This window comes from Hakea prostrata, chromosome 6, assembly GCF_041222555.1.
Source record: "Hakea prostrata isolate BN-2017 chromosome 6, UWA_Hpros_2, whole genome shotgun sequence".
NCBI lineage: Eukaryota > Viridiplantae > Streptophyta > Magnoliopsida > Proteales > Proteaceae > Hakea > Hakea prostrata.
The window spans coordinates 23,624,234-23,639,545 of record NC_142605.1 but is presented as its reverse complement, the minus strand read 5'-3'; the positions used below and the strand labels follow the sequence as shown (position 1 = coordinate 23,639,545).

The 15,312-nt window shown below is 38.7% G+C and overlaps 2 pseudogenes across 2 annotated transcripts; both read right to left on the bottom strand.

The window, feature by feature from the left end:
* Positions 1 to 1,283: 1,283 nt before the first annotated feature.
* Positions 1,284 to 7,787, bottom strand: LOC149012738 (TMV resistance protein N-like; annotated as a pseudogene). The gene is made up of 8 exons (XR_016173863.1): positions 7,721 to 7,787; positions 7,560 to 7,614; positions 7,056 to 7,304; positions 5,025 to 5,133; positions 3,673 to 4,771; positions 3,264 to 3,419; positions 2,012 to 3,130; positions 1,284 to 1,921 (listed from the first exon to the last, which is right to left on the bottom strand). The product of XR_016173863.1 is annotated as a TMV resistance protein N-like (transcript).
* A 290-nt stretch (positions 7,788 to 8,077) lies between these two features.
* LOC149012737 (TMV resistance protein N-like) lies at positions 8,078 to 15,249 on the bottom strand (annotated as a pseudogene). The gene is made up of 5 exons (XR_016174051.1): positions 14,446 to 15,249; positions 11,210 to 12,308; positions 10,419 to 10,721; positions 9,201 to 10,313; positions 8,078 to 9,092 (listed from the first exon to the last, which is right to left on the bottom strand). The product of XR_016174051.1 is annotated as a TMV resistance protein N-like (transcript).
* Between the last annotated feature and the right edge of the window lie 63 nt (positions 15,250 to 15,312).

The window sequence follows — 15,312 nt, the reverse complement described above, 5'->3', positions numbered from 1 at the left end:
TTATTTTTTTCTTCTAAGGGTATAAGAACACTTTACATATTCCATCAGCAAGCAAGGCTCGAACCCACAATGTTTTTATTAAGAAGCATTGACATATAATATGTTACATTTTTTTTATTTGCTGCAATGGTTGCAGCCAGCATTAACATTCAACAGTTAAAATCCAAGTATAGGAGTGTGTCAGTAAATATAATTTTCATTTTTTATATTTGGACGTTATTTTTCTTTCCCATACCCTAGGCCTCCATGAACTCCATTAGGACCCAAGACTGATAATGGAGGAATTTATCAGCAAATCAAGCAGCAGCTGGGTCTGGAAAGGTAACAGCCGATTCAGTTGATTGAGGCTGTTTTTTTTGTTGGTTTTTTCTTTTTTAATATCAGACCACTGAGTGAGATGAGAGCTCTGTACCATGGAATGGAGAAGGCTTGGTTTCAGAATAATTAGAGAGCAATTGAGCAACATAGGAATCAAATTCTAGGAGTTCATTATCTAAAAATATCGGCATCGAGTATCGTATTGATCAAGTGATTTTAAGAGACGTATCGTCTTGTATCGAGTATTGTATCGCCCTGATTAATGTACTTTAATATAATTTAATAAAGACACGTATCGAGGTGTATCGTATCGGTTGGGTCAAATATGAATATGTATCGGTTAGTATCGTATGGTATCGTATGATAATTTAAACCTAGCTAAAAAGTATGAAACTAAAAGGGATCCACCTTCGATGAGCTTTCCAAATCAAATCTACAACCTTAGGTATGGGAAAGTCGGGTATGAGCCAGGTGCAGATTTTTTTCCAGGCAATGCGTTGGCCTCCATATGATCTACTGCCATATAATCAAGGTGACCCTGGCTGGAACATATCACTTGCTGTGGGTGCCTTGTTCTTGTCCATGTAACAGGTAGGCAGGCTCTCATGGGGCCTAACCTTGGTGCCTGGTAGTACAGACTTGCTGTGGTTTTGCAAAGAAAGCTACTGTTCTTCTATCTGCTGACTGTGGAGTGCTGGATTTATTCTGAGCTTTGATTGTTGTTCAAAGAATACCACCTGCTTCATTATTTTTGTGTTTCCTTTCAAATTGATGGATGGACCGAAGCTTAGCTTTCTCAACTTGTCTCGTGGTTGGGCAAACAACAATCAGCAAGGGTAATTTGTTAACACAAACGCATTATTTTAGAATCATATTTGTTAAAATTAGGATTACAAGTTTTACCCCCAACAATTGGAGTAAATCTTTACATTTGGATCATAGATAGATGTTGCCTTCTGTATAGAACATCAGAGGATCTGTTACCATAAGGATTCAAATAACTTTCTAGTCTTTCGTCCATCTCAGATGTCCGAAAAACTAGTGCACGAGCCACTTTAATGTAATTTTTTGGAGTTCAGTTTTTGGAAATGCCCCAATCGAAGTTTGTTCATCATTGAAAAGGCAGCAACTCTATCCCTGTTCCATTATCTTCCCTGTGGTCTTGTTCAACTCCAAGAGCATATGGAGAAGATGTACCCTGAAACAGATGGATCCCACATTTCTTCACCTGGATATCATCTCCTATTCTTATTGAGACATCCACTTGATCCCCTTCTTGCAGCTGATCCACAAACATTGCCTCTGATATATTGCTCACCCACATGTGATCCTGATTTGTTCCTGAAATGCCATTGACTAGGGGTCCGTATTCCCATTCTAGACCATTCCTGTTAATGAGAGTGGCTTTAGGACCATTTGTGTCTACATAAGGGTTCCCATCTGCTGCTGCATAGATAGCGCATATGATCAAGCCTTGAATCTTGTGGTTTAAAAGTGGAGGCACCTCAAAATATAAGCTGGATCCTGCACTTTGGTAGCTGAACCAATCTGGAATTTCTCCCCCAGGAACAAAAATGTCAATGATACCAGGTTCACTCATCCCCTGTTGCATGGAAAAACCTGGTTGCTCAGTATCATAGTCATTTGTGTGTGTGTGTGTGTGTGAGAGAGAGAGAGAGGGAGAGAGAGAGACCTGAAAGAGGTTATCCCTGAAAGTATTTGCCAAACCATTGCACCTTTCCATGTGAATAGTTGGTCTACTTACCAACCTGTGCAAGCCTTCCACCTCAACTATTTTAGTGCTATCGTTCAGATCAACAGAATATAACTTCTTTAAGTTTTCCAAGCTTGGTAGTCTTTCCATCATCGTGCATCCTCCAGCATCCAAAGCGTTTATGTTTGATGGAAGCATTGGCAGAGTCTGAAGCATTGTGCAATTTTTCAATCTAAGAACTTGTAATTGAGAAAGTCCATAGATGTCTTCAGGTAAGCTACAAATATTGTTTCCAGTCAAATCCAACACCTGCAATGAGGATGCACTGGCAAGATTTGATAGCTTCGTCATGGAACTGCAACCATCTGCATCCAAGTACTTTAAACTTGATGGGAGCTCTGGAAGTGATCTAAGCTTTGTACAATTCTGTAACCAAAGGGATTGAAGCTGGTTAAGGCGGCTGATGCCAGCAGGTAGGTCAGAAAAGTTGTTGAAGGCAAGATCCAACTCTTGTAATGAAGATAAACTCCCAAGATCATCAGGTAGCATACCAGAAAGGTTACAGTCCCTAAGTCTCAGACGTCTTAAGAAGCGTAAACCAGAGAAAGAAAATGGGAAAGACATAATGGCATCATCACTTCTAGGTGATCCCATTGAACAAACGCATGAATTCCATGATTTTGATGGTGATCTTTTACAGCCTCCTCCTATTGACAAGCTCTTAAGATTATGCAAAAGTCCAATGGAATTGGGCAGTTTACTTATGGCAGTTCCATCCGCAAGAAGCTCTGTTAAACTTTCCAAATTTCCCAGTTCCTCTGGCAGTTCATTGATCTTTGAACAGCCAGAAATAATTAGACTTTCTAGAGATTTCAAATTCCAAATGCCTCTTGGGAGTCTCCGAAGGTTTTTACAGTTTCTCATATTCAAAATGAGAAGATTATTTAATTCTCCAATGGATTCATGAACTTCAACCAAACTTATACAACCTTCAAGTGTCAGTATCTCAAGGCTAGGTAGTCTCGAGAAGTTTGGGGTCTTGGTTAGACCCTTGGAATCGTGGAGATTGAGGACCTTCAGCTTTCCAAGATACTCAGGCTGGAAGATCAAAGAAATAATAACGAATAAAATTAGGAGATCAATCTTTCATGAAATAATTATTCAGTCAAGAAGATGAAGATGAAGAAGAAGAATTTTATTTTTATTTTAAAAAAAAAAAAAGTGGTCTTACCTTGCTTCCCTTCCAAACTTGCTTGAGATTGCTATATTGTACATCAAGAACAACAAGGTTCTCAAGAAAATATTTGGATATGTGGATGCCTTCAAGATGCCATCTCAACTCTTGAACAATATTTCTTCCCATAAAGAGGATGGAATTTTGATTCCACTATTAAAACATTGAGCATCGTAGTCTTTCGTCTTTATAATGGCTCTCCTGGACTGTTTTTATCGTCTGTAGTTAACTCCTTCCTGCTTCTTTCCCTATTATGCGCCAGATAATTATTATACACCCAATCATGTAATGTTTGGGTAAGTGGAGTGAACACCAACTTGTTTATTAATGTATGCTTTTGTGGACAGAAAACTTTGCTAAAACTAGAAGAGAAAGGAAAGGAAATGCCTAAATGTTCTTAGGTTTTCCACAGAATGGTAATTGACAAGCATGTAGATCTTACTGTATTTTGTGTCAGTGCATCAACGGTATCTTCGTGAGACCACAATCTACTACGCTTTCCAGGCTCATTAGGAGATTCTTTGCGAACAATTTCCCTTCCCATTTCTTGGAGAAGATCATTCATTGCAAGCTGATTTTTTACATTAAAAGAAACAAGTGACCTGCGAGTGAGAACAGCAATTCCTATTTCTGGGAAGAAACCACAACCATCTAATATTTTAAACACAATATCTTTGTCCATCCCACGGAGGAAGCATGCTATGTCAAGGAATATGTCTTTCTCCATACTGTCAAGAGCATCATAGCTTAATTTTAGTTTTTCATGAATTTCCTCATCAGGAATTCTCTTCAACTTCTCTATTGCAGTTTCCCATTCATCTGTACTTTTTTGTACAGATGAACCGCCGAGGCTATGGGTTCCCATTGGCAACTGTCGATTCCAAGGTTCTGATTTCCTCTAGGAGGCGTTTTGTGCATAATGCCGAAGGAGTTGGACAGATTCATCAGATTCAGTTTTTCAACCTCATATTTCGATCCACCTCGAGCTCATTCAGAAAACGTGGATCTCTGGTTGTAACAATGATTCTACTTCCAACACCAAACCAACTATGTTCTCTAACTAATGCCTTTATTTGATCTGATTGATCTACATCATCCAGAACAATGAGAACCTTTCGGGAACAGAGTCTTTGTCTAATCACATTGATTCCTCTATCAACATTGTTTATGTGTATCCTTTGTTTCATTAATATATCAGAAGAAGTTGCTCTTGCAGCGAGCTAAACCATTATGATGATCAGAATTTCTCGAACACTTTCAGAGCTACTTCCTTCAAGTGATGTAGATTTGGTTATAGACAGCTTTGGTATGGTTGTCTTACCGATGCCACCAATACCACAGATCCCATAATGCGCATCACTAGAACCAACACTTAAATAAGATTAATGGCTTCTATGGGAATCCATCCCAACTAGATGTGTCTATGTTCATGCGTCTTTCTTTAACTTTGATTGAGACCTCTTCAACAATTGCTTCGACACACTTTGTTTGCCCCTACCAATTAGGACATTGACACAGGTACAAACTCTGAACATAGAGATGAACATAGAATATTTAACGATGTCAGTTTAACCTTTTTCTGCTGACAGCATATACACTGATAATGCTATCTAGGTTTCTAAAACTGTTGTTTATAATGATAATTCCTCAAAAGCCTACCGTGAGCAGTGTGATCCACCAGGTGAGATCCTTTATAGAGTAGAGATGTTTGTTGAGTTTAAATTGAATAATAAGAGAATCTAAGTTAATACCTCTTTTCTGCAACATCTTGTAGATGCCAACCGGACAAATTCCCAGCTTCAGTGAGGCTTTCCTCCATCTCTTCACCTTCTCCATTTCCATCTCTGTTTGAATCTCTCTTCATACTCTGCAAAGTATCCTCCAAGATCCCGTTCTGTTTCCGGTGCGAAGGATCGACTTTATGCAGGGACTGTGTGACCCGTCTGATCTGCTTGCATTCCAACATCTTTACTAGTTCATCGAGGCACCAAATGGAAGAGCCAAGTTCTTGGAGAGACAACTGAGCTTTGATTCTTCAATGGTTTTAGGACTCACAGGTTACATGCTCGTTGTGGTTGCGCTTATCGTGTTCGTCTGCGGATATGGTAGCCTCTTTGGGTCAGCTTCGTAGAGTTGATCGTGAAATTTTACTGTTTCTGCATCATCACCATCACCATAATCTCCATCTATGGCTTAAGGCATCGTGTTCCATTTATGCTGGTGGGAGGGCCATGTGAGACCAACCCCGGGTGATGTGGGGTTTCACTGTTTTTTGAGCATCTAATCAGTGCAGCACATATTACTCAGTGATGGTTCAGTGTTCACTTCAGTGTCTGTTCCTTATTGATGATGTTGTGCCTTGTGGGTCCCGTGGAGGACGGTGGGGCGTGACTTTTTTTAGTTAGTCCTGCCTTTCTCTCTCTTCATGTACCTTTTTGTTTTCTAATTTTTGGACAACAGAATATAACATCAGGTACATTTGGTATATCAACAACATCAGCTTTTAGACATTGAATTCCTAGCTCTGGGGTTGACATGTCGCTCTGTGCGTGTCGGACTCTGGCCGCGCCGGGCGCTGTGCGTCCCGACTTTTGGAGGGTTCGATGTCGAACCCCTGTTTAGGGTATTTGGTCTTTTGACTGTTTGCGTGTAACCTAATTTGAGGCCTAACCTTGGTGTTTTTTGACCTCATCACCTAACCTAGTTTATAATTGGCACATGTCCACTATTGCGGCAAACCGGAAGTTTGAAAAATTCATATAAACTAATGTAAATATGCAAAGAGAACACAAATACACAAGTAGTAAAGAGATGTACTAAAGTTTACAATTCATTATACAACTATGTTGAGTATGGCTCATGCTTTACATATTGTTGCCGACGGATACGGGGGTCCCGCTCACTTTGGCAAAAAGCGAACGAAAAATCGGCGAAAAACAAACGAAAGGCTGTTATATATGGCAAATGTAGCAATATATCGCCGATTTTTCGGCGATATATCGACTTTTCGGCGACATATCGCCGCACGCGATATGTCGCCAACATTTGGTATATGTCGTGTCGCGGGGGAGTCGTGTCGCCCCCCATGGCGACATATCGCTTGTCGGCGACTATGGTGGGCTCTGAGTGGATAATTATTAGAATTAAGAAATAGCAAAGTTAATGACTTTACTGGTCAATGTCATTGTTTACATAGAGTTCTACTTCCATTTAATGTGCAACATTCAAGTTCGACACGGAGTTAGCGAGTTGTCATTTCAAAAATGCAACTACTATTTACTAAAAAACAAAGAAGTCAAAATACCACCACTAAAGGGTGTAGTTGATGTGAAATTGCTTTTACCGTGCATGACAGTCTAGCGCATTGTTGGATTGAAATTTCGATATCGTTGTATTTCCTCGTTTAAAGCAACAAATGGTTGAGATGAAATGCCAACCGCTGAGAGTCCAATCCAATGGGAGCTCCATTGTCCAACAGAAACAAGGTCCATAGTTGATGAGGGAAGACATAGTGGATACCAAAATACATAACTAGTGCTCAGAGGTGTAGGCAATCACTGGTCCAGCAACCCCAACTCCAAGTCCTATAATCTTAGCCTTATATACACACCCAAAAAAAAAAAAAAATCCATCAACCGAGCTCCTATGCCCTCAATTCTGGTCAAAATTGGAATTGATTACAATCAAGAATCCCAATTGAAAATCGTACTTTTAGAGGCCATGATTTATTGTTTCATTTCTAAACTCAGTCTATGCATCTCCGCGTCATATATAAATCGTTTTTCGTACCCGCAAAGGTTTCCTCCTGGATCCCACTTTGTTTATGAAAATGAGAAGGATCAACTTTATAGAAAACAGGGAGACCAATGACCCGTCGGGTCATGCTTGCATTCTAACATCTTCACCAGTCCATCAAAGCAACATATGGAAGAGCCAAAGTTGTTGGAGAAGACAACAATTGAAACTTTGGATTCTTCAATTGTTCTCGAGAACTTAGTTGTTATGCACTCGTCATGCTTCCGCTTGTTGTTATTGTTTCTGAAAATACAATAATTTATGTTGGATTTGGATGTCTTTTATTCTGTAAGTCTATGTAATTATAGTTTTAGTTGTATTTGTACTTGAAATAAGGTTTGAATCAATTACTGTAATGGGTTGAAATTGTAATTATAGTTTTAGATTTCTCTATAAATAGTCTTCATGAGATAACTTTAAGTAACTGAACAAGCAAATACTTGGTGTTAAATTTTCTAAAATGATAAAACTACTTTTGTCTCTTTATAGATTTTGTACTTCATTTTTTCATTCCCATACTTTAGGCCTCCATGAACTCCACTAGCACCCAAGACTGATAATGGAGGAATTTATCAGCAAATCAAGCAGCAACCAACAGCCGACTCCATTGATTGAGATTTTATTTTTAATATCATACCACTGATTGAGATGAGAGCCACTTGCTCGCAGTTTCAGAATAATTAGAGAGCAATCGAGCAACACAGGAATCAAATTCTCGGAGTTCATTCTCGAAAAAGTATGAAACTAAAAGAGCTCCATCTTTTGGTTTTTTAGAGGACGACGAAAGGTTTGGGTAAACCCTTCACCAGAATCACTTTTGCTTCGTAAGAAGAAGAAGAATGGAATCCCAGCAAACACATCTTTTTTTATATTAGAACCATCTGCCACTAAATCCTATTAAACCACCGATGCTTTATTAAAATCCTAAAAACCCTTTGAACCATATCAGATGTTCAGACATAAAATACCTGTATGAAAAACGTGGAAATTGAAAAGAAAGAGATTGAGGTGAAACAGAAATCCTGCAGGATTGTCGAGGAAAAGTCTAAAGGAGAAAGGTAGATTAGGGCTTTTCATTCCATTCTACAGAACAGTATAATGATCTTAACAACTATATCAATAATCATTTTAAGGAATTAAAGCCGTACACTGTTCTGAGCTTAAAATGACATATCAGTGTTTAGTGATCTCTATTTTGGGGTAAAAGATCAATGTTGATGATTCATATGGGAAAAGAAAGTTGAAGACTGGGGTGCAGCCGCTTTGGATTCATGAGAAACAGGTTCCAACGTTGATGGCATCAGGGAGATTATAAATTTATAACAAGGGATGATACCTTTACACCCACCGAAAGAAGAAAAAAAAATGTAAACACTACAGCTTTAGATCACCAAAAAAATAAAAATAAAAATCTTCCCAATTTGGAAACGTCAGACTTCTTTAATGAAACGTCTGAAGAAACTAAGGCCAAAGTTACTTTGATTTACCTCTCCAGGTTTTTCTGGGCAAGTCTCTGTAAACCAATCAGAGTCTTGTTCCTCATTGAAACGGATGCAACTGCACCCTGCTCCATTATCTTCTTTAGGGCTTTCCTTAATACCAAGATTATATTGAGAAGAGGAATCCTGAAGCAGATGGATCCCACATTTCTTCACATGGACAGGATCACCCATCTCTATTGAGACATACACTTGATTTCCTCCTTCCAACTGATCTAAAAATGTTGGTTCTGCTACATTGCTCACCCATATGTGATCCTTATTTGTTACTGAAACGCCACTGCTTTTGGGACTATGTTTCCAATCTAGACCATTGGTCATGTTGATGAAAGTGGCTTCAGGACCATCTGTGAATCCATCAACTTCTTCATCTGCTGCATAGACGGCACATATGAATCAAGCCTTGAACCTTATGGTTTGATGATGGAGGAACCTCAAAGTTTATGCTAGGTCCTGCACTTTGCCAGCTGAACCATTCTGGAATGTCTCCTCCAGGAACAAGGATGTCAATGACACCAGGCTCACTCATCCCCTGTTTCATGGAAAATCATGGATTTTAAATATCTAAGCAATATGAGAGGAGCCCCGCAGCGGCCGGGGTGGGGGTGGGGGGGAACAGTGTTGGAGACAGAGAGAGCACCTGAAATAGTTTATCCCTGGAAGCATTTCTCAAGCCACTGCACCATTCCATGTTAATAATTGGTGCAGTTTCCAACCTCTCCAAGCCTTCCACCTCAATTAGTTTGCTGCACCTACTCAGCGTCAAGGATTTTATTTTCTTTAAGTTTGCCAAGCTTGATAATCTTTCCATCCCCAAGCAACCTTCTGCATCTAAAGACATTATGTTTGATGGAAGCATTGGCAGTGACTGAAGCCTTGTGCAATTACTCAACATCAGAAATTGCAGTTGGGAAAGGCCATTGATGTCTGCAGGTAAGCTACATATATTACTTTGACTTAAATTCAACCTATGCAATGAGGATGCACTTCCAAGATTGGGTAGCTTTTCAATGGATGTACAGCCATCTGCCTCCAAGACCGACAAACTAGATGGAAGCTCTGGAAGTGATCCAAGGTTTGTACAATTCTGTAACCAAAGGGACCGAAGCTGGGGAAGGTGGCTAATGCTAGCAGGTAGCTCACAGAAGCTGTTGGAGGCTAGATCCAACTCTTGTAAAGAGGATAATTTACCAAGATCATTGGGAAGCAAACCAGATAGGCTGCAGTCCCTAAGACTCAAGCGTCTTAAGGAGTGTAAACAAGAGAAAGAAGCTGGTAAAGAAGTAATTGCATCCTTTCGTCTTGATCCCAGTGACCTAATAAATGATCTCCATGATTTTGACGGTGATCCTTTACATCCACCTAAGGAGAAGCTTTGGAGGTTGCATAAAATCCCAATAGATATAGGCAGTTTTCTTATGGCAGTTCCATCAGCAAGAAGCTCTGTTAAACTTTCCATATTTCCCAGTTCCCGTGGCAGTTCACTGATTTTTGAACAACCTGAAAGAATAAGACTTTGTAGAGATTTCAACTTCCAAATGCTTCCTGGGAGCCTCCAAAGGTTTGTACAGTCTTTTAGATTCAAAATAAGAAGATTGTTTAATTCTCCTAAGGAGTTGTGAACTTCAACCAAACCTGTACAACCTTCAAGAGTCAATATCTCAAGGCCAGGGAATGCCAAGAAATTGGGGGTTTTGGTTAGGTCACGACAATGGTCAAGATTAAGGACTTTCAGCTTTCCAAGATACTCTGGCTGCAAGGTAAAGGAAATGAAAATTGATAAAATTAGGAAATTGTGGTTTTTCAAGAAATATGTAACAATTAAGAAGAAAGAGAAATGGATAAAATGAGGTCATACCTTGCTTCGTTGCCAGACTTGCTTGATGTTGCTATATTGTAAGTCAAGAACAACAAGGTTCTCCAGACAAAAAGTTTTTGGTATAGACCTTAATGGGAAACCATGCCAACATAGCCATCTTAACTCCTTGAACAGATGTTTTCTCCCCACAAAAGAGAACGAACCATCTAGAAAATGTTCATGAAGGTAATTAGCTTGAAGCAATCGTAATCTGTCCATCCTCAGAAATGCTTCAGGACTCAAACACACTTTTTTTTGTCGGCCGCGGATGTTAAAGGATACACCTTCAACTGCTTCTGTTCCCTAATAATGCACATCAAACGGTAATTAACTTTAAAAACACCCCCCCCCAGCATGTGTTTATGTGTGGGGTTGTAACCTGATAAAAGTTCTTAGAACCTTAAGTTCTAATAGGTTAAAAAATAAAGAAAAAGAAATTGGCCTAATTTAGAATGAATTGACACCCTAACTACTCCTTCCTAATAAAAGCCAACATTAGATAAGTTAAAACACAAATCAAGCATGTGTATGATTGCTATAAGTGAAAAAGGCAAGAGGAACCATCATTACTTACAAGCCAATATTAGACAAAAAAAGAATCCTCAGGCTAATCACTAGAAGTACTTCAGAAACAAATTTTATTAAGTGGAGTAAATAAAGAACTTGTTGATGTGCATGCTTGTTTGGAGAGACAAAATCGATCTGCAACTTCATATATAATAAAACAAACTTATTGATGTGCTTAGGTTTTCTAATATATTTTGATCAAGAAGTAAGCATGAAGCTCTTACTGAATTTTTCATCAATGTATCATAAACATCTTCAAGTAACCACAATCTGCTGCGCTTGCCGGGCTCATCGGGAGATTCTTCACGAACAATTTCTCTTCCCATGTGTCGAATCAGGTCATGCATTCCAAGCTGATTTTTCTCACTGATCAGTAGAAGTGATCTGCTTCTGAGAACACTGATTCCTATTTCTGGGTAGAAATCACAACCACGTAGTATTTTGATTACAATATCTTTGTCCATTCCAGTAAAGAAGCATGCAATATCAAGGAATATTTCTTTTTCTGTACTGTCAAGAGTGTCAAAGCTTAATTTAAGTTTTTCCTGAATTTTCTCATCTGGAATTTGTTTCAACTTCTCCAATGCACTTCTCCATTCACCCATGTTCGTAGTGCGTAGAGATGAACCAAGAACCTGAAGAGCTAATGGAAGCCCACCAAGATAGGACACTATTTCTTCTGAAATCTCCCTTTCAAATCTTCTAAGACGAAGCCTTCCAAATGCATAGTGGCAGAAGAGTCGGAGAGATTCCTGAGAATTCAATTTTTCAACCTCATATATTTCATCCACATCCAGCTTATACAGAAAATGTTGGTCTCTAGTGGTTATGATTATTCTGCTTCCTGGACCAAACCAACTACGTTCTCTAACTAGAGCATCTATTTGGTTTGAGTTATCCACATCATCCAAAACGACGAGAACCTTTCGAGAACAGAGTCTCTGTTTGATCAAATTTATTCCTCTATCAACATTGTTTATGTGTATGTTTTGTTTCATTAAAATATCAGAAAGAAGTTGCTGTTGCAGATGAGTTAAACCATTATGATGTTCAGAAACTTCTCGAACACTTCCAAGAAAAGTACTGCCTTCGAAGTCACGAAGAATATGGTTATAGACAGCTTTGGTAATGGTTGTCTTACCCATGCCACCGATACCATAGATTCCAATAATACGAACATCAGTAGAACCAAGAAGTAATAAGGAGTTTATGGCTTCTGTGCGCGAATCTATCCCAACTAGGAAATTGTCAATGTTCATTTGTCTTTCTTTTACTTTCAAAGAGACCTCTTCAACAATTGCTTTAATAAATGTTGTCTCAACCCTGCCAATTAAGAGCAAATTGATATATAGCAACAAAGTAAGCATAGAGTTAACTAATACAAGTCCAGAAGACACAGATGAACATGAAATAAAATTTAGTGATGCCATGTTTCAACAATTTGCACTGAACCAATGGTAACTACTGCTCAAGCTAGGATTCACATTGATCATTACATATTTATTACTCTTATATGATTGCTTTTTAATATTTATAAGTTGTTCTCTACAATGACAGTTCATCAGAAAGCAGCTGTGAAGCAGTAGAAGTGTTTGACAGCACTAGATCACTCCTTAAGTAGTTTATCACAGGCCTGTTTGTTGCTTTTGAGTTCCTCAAAGTGCCATAACTATAAAATACAGACCCAGAGAAATCTGGCAATACATAGTTACATACTAGGATAGATGTGGTCAACACAACCCTAGGAAATCATAGTTGTTGTCCTTGTTAACTTTCAGTAACTACAGGGTGTCACAGTTGACTTTAATAAGTTGAGGCATTTTGACAAGCAGTGCATAGACTAAGATTTGTTTGATTGACTATATGTTTTGTGAAGAACTAGGGATGATTGCTGTGGACTGGCAAAGCTGGCCATCAAAAAGATTAAATTGACTCTTGTTCAGACTTGAGCTCATTTTGATGTGTCATTTCTCTTTCACATCAGGTAGGTTCTCACTAGAACTTTCCTTTTGAAACTCCAATAATAATACTCTAGCCCATGATTGTCTAGATTTTTATGCCTAATTTGAAGCATGTTTGCAAAATTTTGTCCTAGTTAGATTTGGCCTCGGAAGTAGCTATTGGGTCTTTAAAGTCAATCCCAATTCAGATAGGTGGTCACTTAAAGACGACTTGACTATATTCCTCATGATATCACCTTCAACTCAAAGTCAATATACAGACCTTGTAATCGAGCTATAGATGATGCATCTGCCGAAAAGGGTTTCCACAATTCATGACTCCCAACTCCAAATAAACATGCATCAATCCTTGAGTGAGCTAGGCATGTTAACAACAATAATAATCAACAGCATAGGCAAACAACATTGATCAATTATTGAAATTATTTTGTATGTTGAGAGTTGATAGTTGATGATACTAGATAACATGTCTCTGGAGCTTACATTGGGTTATGGAACATATATGGATTTATTTTGGATGTTACCTTTGTTTCGAATAAAGGGAAAACACGCGTGGTGCTGGAGCTATCCGCACAAGCAGAGACCAATAGAGGGGGGGGGGGGAATTTTTCTATGCAGCCTTACCATGGCAATTTTTGCTGACAAGTGTTTTGATTTACTATTGTTTAGAATGTTAGAAGCACATATTTCGAATAAAAACTCTTCAATTTATCTGAGAATAGTGTCAATTTTACACACAAACACATATATAACCATATTGTAGGACCCCTTTAATTTGTTCCATCCTTTTGATAATTATAATCATGTTCAAGACTAAAGGTGTATGTTTGGCCCTAACAGCTCGAACCTGGCCTAGCCAACCCTAAGCTGAAATGGACTATGGGCTCAACACTTTAGTCCAGGTCAGGTAAGGTTGAGTGTTAGATCCAACCCATCCCAACTTATCTGGCCCCGAATTTACGCCTTGAATTTAAACACAATCTTGACCCTAATTATGAATTGCTTTATTGTTTCATGGTCTAGGTTAGGATCAGGGTTAGGGTAAGGCACATAGCCCAACAATCCTTGAGAGTCAAATAGAATCAGGGCTAAACTAAGATATTCAAGGTTGGTCATGGTTTTAAAAACCCAGAACCAACCTGAAGTTGTTGTGGCCATGGTCAGGACCACATGATTTCCACTGCTTCAAAGTTTTATTGGAAAAGATTGGATTTGCTAGCACCCTATGCGCCTATCTCTCATTACAATAAAGAAAAAATTTCCTTCTTTTCTATTTATATTATTTTAACTGTAGATCAGCCTTTCAGGACCACCTTCCACCACAATCATGGAACAAAGTGAGTGATTGGCTTTACTAGTGCAACAGTACAATGTGAGGAAAAGAGTCTCTTTATATAATCATGAATGCCTAATTTAACTTTGTGATTGAACTCCTAATATGATATTTTAAGGAACTCAGTTAAAAAATAAGAACAGAAGCTAAATCAATTAACGAATACCCTTCATCTGCAACATCTTGTAGATGCCAACCGGACAAATTCCCAGCTTCAGTGAGAGCGTTCCTCCATCTCTTCAACTTCTCCTTTTCCATCTCTGACTTGAATCTCTCTGCGTACCCTGCAAAAGTATCCTCCAAGATCCCGTTCTGTTTCCGAAAATGAGAAGGATCGACTTTATAGAAAACAGGGAAAACTGTGTGACCCATCTGATCATGCTTGCATTCCAACATCTTTACCAGTTCATCGAGGCACCAAATGGAAGAGCCAAAGTTCTTGGAGAAGACAACAATGGAAAGCTTTGATTCTTCAATAGTTTTTAGAAACTCACAGGTTACATGCTCGTTGTGGCTGCGCTTATCGTGTTCATCTGCGAAGATACGGTAGTCTCTTTGGATCAGAGCTTCATAGAGTTGACCGATGAAATTTTTACTGGTTCTGCAATCATCACCACCCCCATCACCATAATCTCCATCAATGAAGCTCAAGAAGACGTCGTAGTTCAATTTATTACTGGCAGAAGAAGAAGAAGAAGAAGAAGAAGAAGCCATAGTAGGAGAAAACCAGCAAAATCCAAGAGATTGAGAGAGAGAGAGAGAAATGTGAAGAAGGGTATCAGTTTTTCCTAAGCATATATTAAACACTCAAGATTGCAAGAATAATGGGTCCTTGATGGGAAAAAGACAAGAAAAAGAATTTCTGAGTAAGGTCTGCCCCTCTGGCTGCATGGTACCTCATTTATTTTTTACTTCTGAAGAGGACAAGACAGATTATAACATCTATAAATACATTTGTAGTATATTAACAACCTAACATCATCAGAAAAAGAGAGAAATGAATGAATGAATGCTTCACTTCGCTCTACTGTAC